This window comes from Pelobates fuscus, chromosome 3, assembly GCF_036172605.1.
Source record: "Pelobates fuscus isolate aPelFus1 chromosome 3, aPelFus1.pri, whole genome shotgun sequence".
NCBI lineage: Eukaryota > Metazoa > Chordata > Amphibia > Anura > Pelobatidae > Pelobates > Pelobates fuscus.
The window spans coordinates 89,487,101-89,501,356 of record NC_086319.1 but is presented as its reverse complement, the minus strand read 5'-3'; positions in this window follow the sequence as shown (position 1 = coordinate 89,501,356).

The following is a 14,256-nucleotide window of genomic DNA, read 5'->3' as shown; positions in this document are numbered from 1 at the left end:
GCAGACATGGGGACATAGACACATGGGAATACTGGGGGACACAGGGAGACATGCGGCATTAAGACACTGTGATACAAAGGGACACTGTGATACATAGGGTCACTGAAACACTGATACAGAGGGGCACTGAGACCTGGGGTAATCGACACATGGGGGCACTGGGAGACATGGGGACACTGAGAGACATGGGGACACTGGGACAGTGGGAGGCTTGAGACACTGGGAGCAATTCATCTAAACAGCAGAATCAAACCAAGTAGTTTTTGTAGTGATTTTACAGCATTTTCTCTTATGTCACTCCTTGTGATTTACATCATATGATGTCACCCATACATAATTAATTATGCAAATGTTTTTCCAAGAAAGGTGGCAACCCTAACTACTTTTCACATACTCTTGCTTAAGTATGGAAACTTTAAGAGGGATGTATGGGAACAAAACTTGTGTTGGCTGGCTGACAATGAAATTAGTTTAGGTAATACTGACTTTGGTCTCTCTAAAACTGTGGCATGTTCACATTACATACAGCTTTTTTCTGTCCCAGACTATATAGTCAGGAGGTTCTGTCTGCTAGTAAGAAGGTAAGGAGACAAGTGGACCAGCGAGTGCTAGGCGACTGTCCTTAGAAAGCGTTGAGCGAGTGCATCATTAGACGCATTTATGCCAAGCTCAGGGTGCTGTCTGCATAGTATGCCCTTAGTTGGCCAGCTTGCATGATTGGCAGGCAGCCTGACATGCATTTATGCCAGGGTGACCTTCCAATTCTTTGGGCAGCCATGCCCTCTTTTTGGGCATGTTCGCCCCTTTTGGCAGGTTATGTAATTTGTGTCACTGGCACACCCTTTTACCGTGTCCATTGACTTCCTGCTTGACTGGACACTGCTGTTATGGATTATGGATTTACTTGAAAGATGAAAACATAAATTAGAGAGAGATTAGCATAGGGTATGTGTTTTCTTATAGCTGCTGTTTTCTTTCACTCAAGCCCCATCTCCATCAGGTACATGACGCTTGGGAGTGTTTGTGTTTTTGGTCGATAAGATTCTGTAATTAGGCCCATCATAATTGTCAGCACCAGGTCCACTGGGCTCTTAATCTGGCCCTGATTTATATACCCTAAAAAATAAAAAAATATTCACTTTTACATAATGCACACTGCTTGATACAGAACCTTTCTATTTGCCCCTACTTAGTGCACTCACCTATACCAAATTATTTCCTCTGGCGTGGTATGTGAAATACTAAGAGAAAATCAGCCCGACTTGCATTGTCTTGGCATCCTTTTTATATTGATAATTGGCACTATCACGATTATTAATTATTAATTAAAATAGGAATTGTCATAAATTCGAAGTAAATTTTACATGCTAAGCCAATATAACCAAATTAGAAACAAACTCTGCTATATCAGCTATGTTTTATATTCACTTAGAATTTTAACCAATTTGTTGAATAGTTCTGATAGGGTTTAAAAATTGTGATGCAGTTCCAAATAACCTCAGTGCCAATAATAAACATGATATAGTTGGTAAAAACATTTTAAATTCAAATGGAATCTTTCTATCTATCCTATTTATTTGCAATATTTGCCACGGCTTTGCCTAGCCTTAACTGGGTTAAGATGTTTTTATTTTGTTTTTATTTTTAACCTGTAATATAAATTTAAATGAAAACAGAGCATTTCATAAAAAAAAAATATTTCAAATTAAAAAAAATTAAAACAAGTTATAGATGTTCAGTGTTTAATTAACTGGTGTACATTTTAGAGAAGTAACAGTTCCCCTTTGATCTGTTTAGAATATTGTTTCAAACTGATTTATGTAACTTCTAAACCTGCTGATAACATGTGTTCCAACTCCGACAGTAATAAACACACTATAAAAATATGATAAGTATGCTATCCGTGTAATGTTTACATAGACCAGAATGTATCACTTTTAAAATGAGAACTTCTGATTGGCGTTTATAAAATTCTGTTGATCTTTTTTCCCCGTTACTCTAGCACATGGTGTATGACTTTAATTGCCTTCAGACACAGATTATTGTTAATGTTAATTAATGTCTCCTGTTATTTACTAGATACACAGCACCTCATTTATTAATGATCTCTATATATAAGTGGGAGTGCCACGTTATTTTAACAAGCTGTTTGCAAATCGCTCACTAAGACACAACATAAATACTGACAACCATTTGGACAACGCTGCATATAAAATTGAATTTACTATTATCATTATCGGATGTCACCTGCCTTTTTTGTTAGAAGCGCATGTACTAGGGCAATTGCCAAAATCTTTCTGCAGTGCATTACAGTACTGTACAGCTATAGATTGCTAATTTGCAGTGGTGTAGGCAAATGAATTAATATTGTGATAAACATGTTTTAGATTAACAGAAAAAAAGAGATGGCCATCACTTTACTCAAATGAGCTTTCATTCTAGAATACAGACATCCCTATAGTATAATATAGCCCAAACATTCCAAAGTAATATGTATTAATCTGTGATAAGCAGTTTGGCATTCTACCAAGTTAAATCAAGAATGACGTACTAGAGGGCCCACTCCATTTACTTTTTTTTTATATATTTTAAGGAACACATATTAAATTTGAAGACCTTTGTATTGGATTTCCAGTCTTAGTGTTGCCCTGTGGGAATGTATGGCTGTGTCTAATCTGTACCTATTGAATTTACTCAGTAGCCACGATTAAGACAATAGGCATATGCCAGATGATCATTCACTGTGTCATACAATAGTCACTAGCTGTATAGGAACAAATGTTATGCATTTGTTTCCAGAAATATGCTAAGAACATGTTAAGTAGGTTAAAAGTGAATGAAGCTCAGACTTTGGGCACCCCTTATTCTAATTTTTTCCTGCCTCTTTCTGTCAAGGAAGCACCTCTTCCTGTTTAAGACCAACACACACTTTGACTTACAGACACATACACTGACACACCCACTCACTGAAAGGTATAAACTTTCAGATACACATACACTGACAAGCACACAGCCTCACTGCCTCACACTCTGAGAGACACACACACACACATTCACTGACAGACACACATTCTCACTGATATGACACACACCGTCACTGGTTTGACACTATGACAGACACACACATTCATTAGCACACACACTCAGTCACAGACAGACACTCACTCACGGACAGACACGCACACTCATTTATAGACACACATTCACTGATTCACTAACACACACTCACTGACAGACACACTCACTGACAGACATACTCACTGACAAACACACATTAATTGACACATACATTCACTGATACACACACATACTGACAGACACACACATAGGCTGACAGACACTCACTCACATGTGGAAAGGTAGGGTATACCGCACTCACCAGGTAACCAAGGTGCACAAGAACCAAGGATGGCCAAACCACACTTGTAGATATGTAAAAAAAATAGTGGTTCAGACACTCAATGTAATAGCCAAAATAGCAGCTTCATTGGAGTGTCCTATAAAGCTGCTGTTTTAGTTATTACCTTGAGTGCATGGACCACTAATTTTTACATATTAGACTCTCACTTACAGACACACACACATTTAGTGACAGATACACACACTGACACACTTGTGCACACATTTTCTCAAACACTCACAAATCATTGATAGATGTAGTGGGAGTGCTAACGCTCCCTTTAAATCTGACGTGCTTCAATTTGTCATGCACTTTGGCGAAACTATGTGCTTTACACACAGCGCTTCATCCGTACTTTTCTCAGAACATTTCTTAAAACATAATAAAACCACTTAAACAAACTTAAAGATGTGATTGTAAAATGATAACTTTATTGGGCTGTGGACATCTGGATCAAATAATTGGTAACGGATACAGTGGATTACCGGTTTGTGCACTTCTAGCCTGTGGAGCAAAGGGAGCTACATTAGCTGGATCCCAAGATTCTACTTGAGCTTGTGCGTTCAGGGTTGTAGTCCTAGATTGTGTCACCACCAATGAGCCATTGGTCCTCCATCTGTAAGGCAATCCTGCTGAGCGCAGTTGGTTTGTCACAGGTCCATAGGACTTTTTCCATAGTATGGTGGCTCTAGTGAGATCCTGAACAAAGAAAAGAGTTGAGTCCTGAAACCAAAGAGGTGTCTTGCCTTTCAATGCTGTCATATTTTGGACCTTGTCCTGAACACTGATACAGCGGAGAATGACATCTCGCATCATATTATGTTTTGTTTGGGTAGCCCGATAGATTCCAGCTATGGACAATATCCTTGCCACAGTAATATGGTGAATAGAAGGAGCCTAACATAGTGCGGCAGTTCTTCGGCTGATACAGCCGTAGGTATACCCCAGATTTTAATATATGTGCGACGTTGACGGTCCTCTATGGCCGTGATTTTGGCAGACCTGGCCCTCTGAAGAGCCTGGAGCTGTTGGACTGAGTCCTGCATTGTGACCCATCTGGGTTTGTGTGTCTGTCGTATCTTCCTTCATGGCCCTTACCCGGTCTGTTACCACTTGCAGTTCCATTTTGATTATGGCAGTATCAGCTGCGAGGAGCTTGTAAATGTCTGCCAGCAAGGTAATTGAACTTTATGAAGCTGGAAAAGGATATTAAAAGGTATCTAAAGCCTTGAAAATGCCAGTCAGTACTATTCAATCACTTATTAAGAAGTGGAAAATTCTTGGATCTCTTGATACCAAGCCAAGGTCAAGAAAGATTTCAGCCACAACTGCCAGAAGAATTGTTCAGGGTACAAAGAAAAACCCACTGGTACCCTTAGGAGAAATACAGGCTTCTCTGGTAAAAGACGATGTAATTGTTTCAAGGAGAACATACTTGATACTTGAACAAAAATAAGCTGCATGGTCGAGTTGCCAGAAAGAAGCCTTTACTACGCCAAGGCCACAAAAAAGCCTGGTTACAATATGCCCGACAACACATTGACCTCACAGCTTCTGGCACACTGTAATTCGGAGTGACAAAACCAAAATAGAGCTTTATAGCTACAACCATAAGCACTATGTTTGGGGTCTGTGAGCTCTAAAGTCAAGGGGGATCTTGTGAATTGATGGCAAGATGAATGCAGCACGTTATCAGAAAATACTGGCAGACAATTTGCATTCTTCTGCAGGAAGGCTGCGCATGGCACACTCTTGGATTTTCAAGCATGACAATGACCCTAAGCACAATGCCAAAATGACCCTCCAGTGGTCACAGCAGAAAATGGTGAAAGTTCTGGAGAGGCCATCACAGTCTCCTGACCTTAATATCATCGAGCCACTCTGGGGAGATCTCAAACGTGCGGTTCATGCAAGACGATGAAAGACTTTGCATGACCTGGAGGCATTTTGCCAAGATGAATGGGCAGCTATACCACCTGCAAAAATGAGGGGCCTCATAGATAACTATTACTAAAGACTGCATGTTGTAATTGATGCTAAAGGGGGCAATACACAGTATTAAGAACTAAGGGTATGCAGACTTTTGAACAGGGGTCATTTCATTTTTTTTCTTTGTTGCCATGTTTTGTTTAATAATTGTGTCATTCTGTTATAACCTACAGTTGAAAATGAATCCCATAAGAAATAAAAGAAATGCCTTTTGCCTGCTCACTCATGTTTTCTTTTAAAATGGTACATATATTACCAATTCTCCAAGTGTATGCGAAATTTTGAGCACAACTGTACATACAGATAAACATGAGACACACAGAAACAAACACTGACACTAGCCTTAACTTCCTACCAGTGTTACAGATACTACAGGGGCCCAGTCATGCTGTTAAAGTGCCGCAGAGCACAACCGGACCCCTGAAGACACATTGCCATGTGGTGACCCTAAGCTACGTGATAGGCCCCCTCAGCATGTGGGCCCCTGTGCAGCTGCTGTGGCTGTAGATCTGCTGCTGTGGCTGTCACTCAAACAGCCATTTGAGGAACTTCCTGGGTTTAGTCCTGCAAAGCTTGCAGGCCCAACATTCTGCAGTTTAATGATCTGCATGGAGACGCTGAACCCTCCCATAGATATGCAATGAATCAATGCATCTTTATGAGGTGATGCTGATTGACTCATACATGAGCACTAGCCTCCCAATGATTTAGTAGTGTAGAGGGGATGGGGTGTCATCTAAATTGTTAAATAGTATAGCGTTAGGAATACATATTTGTTAATGACTTTTTTGTAATATGTTGAAAGTCACAAAGAAAGAATGTTATGCCAATCTCACCTGCAGCTTTATGACCATTGTAAATCGTAAACTTAAAATGCTGCAGCTGTATAATGTAGCGACTAATTTATTATTATCGAGTTTAATTGCACCTATCCTCTACTCACCTCTGCTGTACTTGTTATCATTTTTACTCAAAGCTGGCAATTTGAACTCTGACCCCTTTACTTGCTTGTATCTAGTTTATGAGTAGGGTAGATACAAAGCCTCTGCATGCCCTGCATGAGCACTTTTCAACTCTTACCAGGACACAACAAAAACAAAGCTAGTTCAAGATTTTTAAAGGAAATACTGTCAGTAACAAATATCGTCTTATTTACTAAGATGTGAGTGGGTAATCATGTTGTAAAATGTGATAGAATAAAACAGCCAAACCCAGGAAATGTCTTAGCTGGAGAATTTTTCCAACTCCTCTCTTCTGACCTAAATGATTAATCTCAGCTTTATATTTACCATTTGGTTTGCTATTATATCTACCCTTAGTTGTTCTTTAATGAATAAACACGTAAAGCAACAGCGCATGTACAGTGCCGTCAAGGTCTGCCATAGAGAATAATTGTATACAATGATAATCTATGAAAGAATCTTAGGCGCGTGGCAGCAAATCATGTGCGTGCACCTACGTTCCCCAATGCTCCACTATGAGGAGCATTGGCTTGGCCCATGATCCTGGAGGCACGCCTTTGGGATTATGGCATTCAAGGATTAGGGTCATTCATTGGATGGTAGCTAAAGCTTTGGGTGGTAGCTAAAGCTTTGAGGTGATGTTTTTCAACAAGCCTTTGTAAATTTTCATTTTTCCCTTCCAATTCACCAAATTTATGGTCACTAGTGCACCATGGAATTTCCCACTAGCTTTATTTGGCTCTACCAGCGCAGCTCAAGTGATGTGATGAAGGATGAAAGGGGATTACTAAGTGGCATCTATCGTGTTATCAGACAGAGTTCTTCTTTAACTGTTTATTTCCAGCACTATTTAAGTAGCTATTTAATATTAGTTAAGTTATATGGACCATAAGATTTATTTATCTACTTATTTATTGTATTTTTTTTTCAAACCAGTTTACAGGAGTCTAGGTACCCATACAGTTTTAGGCAATTAATCGATCCAGGAGTAGGTGAATTTCTACTTTGCATTCAACTATTTTTTTGAATAATAATTATATGATTATACAGTGTTATGTAACACAGGTTGCAAGAGATGCCTGTACCACTTTCTGCACAGACCTTGGGTTCCCTGGATCAATTTAATAATTTAGGATAAACTTTTCAAATAATTAGATATTTTTGCATAAACGTTTAAAATTATTTAATATTTTGATACATTTATTTGCGTATCTGTTAAAGGACCACTCTAGTGCCAGGAAAACATACTCGTTTTCCTTGCACTAGAGTGCCCTGAGGGTGCCCCCACCCTCAGGGACCCACTCCCGCCGGGCTCTGGGGGAGGAAGGGGTTAAACTTACCTCTTTCTCCAGCGCCGGGCGGGGAGCTTTCCTCCTCCTCCTCTTCTTCCTCGCGACGCCATCGGCTGAATGCGCATGCGCGGCAGGAGCCGCGCTCGCATTCAGCTGGTCGCATAGGAAAGCATTCATAATGCTTTCCTATGGACGCTTGCGTGCTCTCACTGTGATTTTCACAGTGAGAAGCACGCAAGCGCCTCTAGCGGCTGTCAATGAGACAGCCACTAGAGGCTCTGGAGGCTGGCTTAACCCTCAGTATAAACATAGCAGTTTCTCTGAAACTGCTATGTTTATAAAAAAAAGGGTAAAAGCTAGCTGGACCTGGCACCCAGACCACTTCATTAAGCTGAAGTGGTCTGGGTGCCTAGAGTGGTCCTTTACTATTTTTAAAACGGTATCCAAGAATATGAAATCCTTTGAAAAGCGTACTCAAAAATATTAAATCGAGGCCTAAATCAGAGAATGGCCTGATATGGTCACCAAGGTGTACAAAGTTTCCGAGCCTTGTGACAACTGTATCAATATGACACATTTTGCTAAACCAGTTCTTCTAATGAATAGTTCTGGTGTACAGAGAGCATGCAAAATGTACTATTTGCGTCAGTCCGGAAATATTCAAACCAGATCTATGTTAACTCACAGGGCCGTATATTCCCTTCTTATTGGACTTAATTTGCTCTGATAGTCTTCTTGCAAAGAACAATGACTAGGATTGTAGCATGGGTTATGATTAATTTTCAGTTGGAATCTCATCTTTTCCTGGGGATTTCCTGAAATCCAAGGTAGAAAGTTGTAGCATTTGACTCAAATCATTTATACGTTTCTAAAAAAAATTAAAAATGATACCAAACATATATTTCTTGCGTTTTAGCATTAAACCTGCATGGCAACTAGGTTTGGGTAAGGTGTTTTAGGAATGTACCTGCATGGCATCATGTTCTTAAGCTAGATTCCTACATTTACATTTATAGTAAACATGAAAGAACATTGGATACTTTCCATATGTTGGCGATAGGGGAGATTTATCAAATTGTCATCAACACTTTTACATCTTACTTTAGCAAACGTTTAGTGGCTTTTTTTTAATTCTGTTGGTGTTTTTCATCTGTTGCTTCTTTTGTGCCTTAACCATCAATCTTTAATAAATGCCATTTTTTTTCATTGTCACATTGGATTTAAAAATGTTTCCAACACTTTTTCGAACAGAGAAAGCAGTTCTGTTTCACGCTTCGTTTTTTTTTTTTTCCTACCACTCAAAATGTATATATATATTTTTTTTTTTTAAATGGAGATTCGTAGTAGACTGGCACAATCTTTTAAGAAGCAACCCATATATGTTTAGATTACTTTCATAACACTTTAATACATATGATCAAAATAATCACCCAACCCAACAAAAGTCACATAAATAGTAATATTAAAAATGGCAGCTTGCCATGTTATAAAAACATGTGATGTATTCACTAAATCCAGAATTTTGTAGAATTTTAAATTAAACTGCATGTTTTATGCTAAAATAGTCAATATAAAAATTGCTGACTTGCAGAATTTTGATTAAAAACCAGACATGTGGTTTGACCGGATTTGGCCGTCAGTATCTGGAGATTACTCTAATTTCTGCTGATCCTTTTACTGGATTCCATGGTCAGACTATCAGAGTATTAATATCACCATTTGGGCCTTGCTTGTATCTATATAGCTCTTGCCCAATGTTTAGAGTAGTTGGACAGTAAATGTTTTAAAGATACATGAATCCCTTTTCAGAACCACCTGTGGCTTCATTGTCCTAATTGCTTATTTTGACCTGCTGTGACAGAGTAACGAGCTACACGAGTAACGAGTTTATTCAAAGTACCAACTACAGCTTGCTCTGGGAGGGAGATCCACTCTCTGCTTATTCAGGCTTGTAATTAGTTTATACAAGTAGAGTGTGCAATGTATACAGTGTTGGATGTAATCTCACAGCAGGATTGGATTTATTGCAAAAGCATGTATAGATTCTATCCTGTAATCCATTATCTAATACAAGATACAACATCAAACAGTAATTGTATGAGGCTCACCAGCTCCTAAAAATCCCATCAAGACCACAGACCAGAGGAAATCAGGAAGATTCTTCTCCTGTTAAGCAGAAATGGCTTTGTGCTAGATGTCAGGCGTCACCTGCTGAAATAGTATACAATGCAGTGTAACAGTTCCTAGAGAGCTACAAACTTTCAAATATCCCAATCCCCCAACTAACTGTATTGTGTATTAGCCGAAATTAAATACTTTGTATTCAGAAAAAAATCTCTGTGCAGTATACACCAAATCCTTGCATGCACAAGATTACAAAACTGTGGTCTATGGAAGATCCCATAAGACTGGAGGAGCCCCCATGGATCACTTCTCATGATGAACAAGATGATGCCTGGTGGCCACAGTTATCACTTTCCACGCTGCTGGGTTTTGACAAAAGTTAGCGGTGAACTCTTACCAGCTTTAGGCTTGCCCATTATTCAATGTAGTTCCTACTTTGGATTGTGTTGGAATTATTGGAGTATTCCATGAATTTTATGAATAATTCTATGAAATACTCAGAATTTTCAGACCTGCTTCAATGCTCAAAGCTTCAATTCCAGGAAGGGGGGATGCTAGACACTGATTCTTAATGTCAATGGAACCTGTTGGTCCCCTGTGGAGTTGTAAAATAACCTCCCTTTAATAGTCTTTGCCTCTATGGGTCAATTGTCACAGCTGCGTCTGAACTTCCCTTTAGAACACAAGATATACGTATATTTTTAAACCTTAATTAACCTGGGTCATTCGGCATGTCTCTTTTCAGACTCGGCATCCAGCATTCGTTATCCAGGAATAGACCATGCAAGAATGATCCATGCTCTGCTAGGTAGGAGATAATACATCCTTTCCCATTTGTTTTCTGCTTTACTTTACCAGAAACTGTTTATACATTTTCTACACTATTTCCTCCATGACATCCAAAACTTTCACTGTGTTTATAAAATATATTTCCTGTGTGATTAACTGCTTTCGTAGAATTTCATTCAGGTTTTAGACAGAAGACAGAACATGAATTGGGCCTAGTGAATACATTTTTGGCACCAATTATCATGATGTAACAATATTGAACAATATTCATACTGTCTAATCTACTACATTTAAATTAGATATTTAGGTAGCAATGTGGACTTGTGGTGATTCAGATATCTCCTGCATTGTTTCCTGTATGTGATCCAGTTGATTGATAGAATCGAAGGTCTTATGATGATAGGAAAGTGAGACGAAAGGGTAAAACATTAATATGTTATATATTATTTGTTCCATGGCTCACAAATCTTTCCACAAGTCCTAACAAAAGGTTTGTTTTATTTTCTATATTCCCAAAACTAGCTCCTAAATCCTGGATCATTTGTGGGTGCTTATTCCTTGTTTAAATTTGAAACATAATGGGTACAAAGAAAGATATTATATAAAAAAAAAAATCAAATGACACATCAAACTTGGATTTTGTTGCTTTTCCATAGTTATCATGATAATATGATACCTCTAAAAGCCTTTATCTAGGATGAGGCAGAGATTAATATTAACTAATTCATCAATACACACATTAATAATACATTCATCAAAGAATAGATTAAACTTTACAGTTATGGAGGGGCCACAGTAAGAACAGGAAATTACATTAGATAAGTGAAGTTGAGAAAGAATACCTTAGAGTTTCTGTGAAAGTGCATGGGAATCGATGAGTTTCTGAAAATTTGCTTAACATAACTTTTTGAATCGTCATTCAATTTGAAGCATTTTTTTAATTTTGCCTCAAAATGGGAAAAAAAATCCTTCTTGACTCCAAAATTGTGGTCAGATTTCTCCTTGGATCAACAAGCGTTTTCTTTACATAGTGAACAACATAATAAAACGAAAAAGGAAAGACCTACAAAGAGATGGCTGAAGATAAGGCAGAAGTGCACTTAGAGCGAATAGTTTATGATGTGCTGTACAAAAATTCAGCACATCGTTATCAGATGAGATATTATTATTTTCGATATATTTGTGACGTGTTTTTAATCGAAAATTCTATGAAAAAATAAAGATTGCCATGAAAAAAAAATTATTTGGTGTAAACGTTCCTGTTTCCTTTCAAACCAAGCTAGCCCCCTACCCTGCCCCCCCCCCCCTCTCTCTCTCCCTCACTCTCTCACACACTTTCATAATATCATCATCAAGGGCCATCAAATCTTGGACAACAAAGGCAGATGGAAAAACGAACATTAGTGCAATTGTGGATGACTCTGCCTATTTTCTAAGCAGCTATTCCACCAAACTGAAATATGAAACATGTTTAATTTCTCACGTTTTACAAGGCACTTCCCTTTTCTATAGGTAGCTGTCTGAGCAAGGATGTCTGTTCTGAAGAGTCCCGAGGCATGGGTATTTGTACATGACCTTATGCAACTTGGAAAATACTACATGGACTCCCCACATTGTTAACACAAAAATAAATGAATATTAGTCCATACTTTCCTTTTTCTTCTGTGCCATAAAGAAGAGCTATGTAGCAGCAATGTACTCCAGAACCTCCACTACCAGCTTGAATAGGGCTTCAAACAATCACAGTATGTCCAATGTGCCTCGACTTTCTCCCACAATGTAGCTTTACTTTGGAAGCACTGATTAACCTTAAGAGGAGAATTTTACAAATATGTCACATTAATGTGCTAAAGCTGACACGTGATAGTGGTGTAGAAAAAAAGATGTCCGGACACACAGGATATGTCCAACATACAGACTTTTACTGGAGGGGAATTACAACATTTTGGCTCACACATGAGCCTTCTTGGTTTGAGGAAAAACGTGTGCATGTTGGACATATCCTGTGTGTGCCCAGACATCTTTTTTCGACATTGGATCTTCTTCAAGGGACTGGTAGTCTCCATGGTTATGTTGATCCTTGTGTAAGGTGTGTGCTGTTCCTGTTTTGGATTTTACATGTGATGGCAGTAACCACTCCAGGCTGGAAAGAATAGAATGGTCATTGCTAATATTAGGCTTACTCATACCCACCTTCTTGGTAAATTGTCAAAGTTGGTCATTTGCATTTTCCAGTGAACTTTTCATATTTTAGTTATAGGTCCCTATAAATTAATTGAGTCAAGATAATTTAAATGATTTGATGTGGGAACAGAACTCACCTTCTCCTCTAAAAACAAACACAATTGTAGGTGAGATTGTCAATTTACACCTGTTTCCTATGTAACTGAAAATTCCACAACTGAAAATTCTTCTAATCTATATATCTATGTAGTCTCAAAGAACAAAGTGGATTGAAAAAGAGAGAGAAACATGTTTACAAAATCATGATACAGTAAAACATACAGTAAATCAATTTGTAATGTATACTTATATGTTAGTACTATATCATCATGAGCAATACTAATCCCCAGTCACCTGAAAATAAAACATGTTAATGAATGACTTAACCTTGTGGCATTGTTATTTTAGCATCTTTAAATCTAACCTGAGTTAATTTGACTTTGATACAGAATACTAACAGGAGACCATTATGAACCTGTCTAATAAATCCCAGCACAGTTCATGCACCCAAACGCCTATGATGATTATAGAGTATAGAATTACAGTGTATCCCATATATTTTCCTGCCTGTTGTATGGTGTAGCTGTCCACTCCTCCACTGCACTTATTCCATCAAACCTGGTAGCTCACTATTTTAATATGCACAACAATGCAACATTACAATGCTATTAATATGATTTATAGGAACCTGGACCATTTCATCTCATTGAAGTGGTCTGGGTGTAGTGTCCCAGTCTGTTTAACCCTGTAATGTAAAACACAAGATATCTTCAAGACAGCCACTAGAGGTGGTTCCTGGTGCCTAACAGAGTTTTATTCTGTGAAATGACATTGGATATCCTTACACTTTGAATTATGACGTCTAATGTCTTCAAACTCCCCATTGAGTTGATGCCTTCATATGGGGAAGATTGAATGCACTTGCGTCAAGCGCTGCTCATGGGTATTAGGTCCCACCATCGCCATGATGTCATGGTAGGAGGAAGCTTTATCTGCGCCAAATGAATGTAAGTAAAATTTTAACCCTTTACTCCCGAGGGGGGGATGGTGTGGACTACAAAACTAGCGACAGGGACACTATAGTGTTAGGAATACAGGTTGTATTACTAATGCTATAGCGTTCCTTTCAGGAGTTGTGAGTGTGAGAAGAATCTAGTCCTGCAGGCGAACTGACACTTGTGCTGTCCAAAACACACACCTTCTCAAACAAAGGTTAGCATCAGCTAAAGCTACATCAATGTTTCATTGAATCCAAGGACTGTGTTAAAGCAATGGTAAAAGGGTGGATTTGCTCTGAGTGTTGTTTTTAATGAAAGCATTCCCATGGATCTGATCCCCAACTTTAAATTCTTACTTAAACCAGGAACTATATGAGATCTCTCAGCCAATCCAATTCTTCTTTTGTATGATTAGCATGCATCTGATCCACCTCCTATTGTTTGCCAAATCAAGGAACTCTCTGAGATGAGTGTGTATG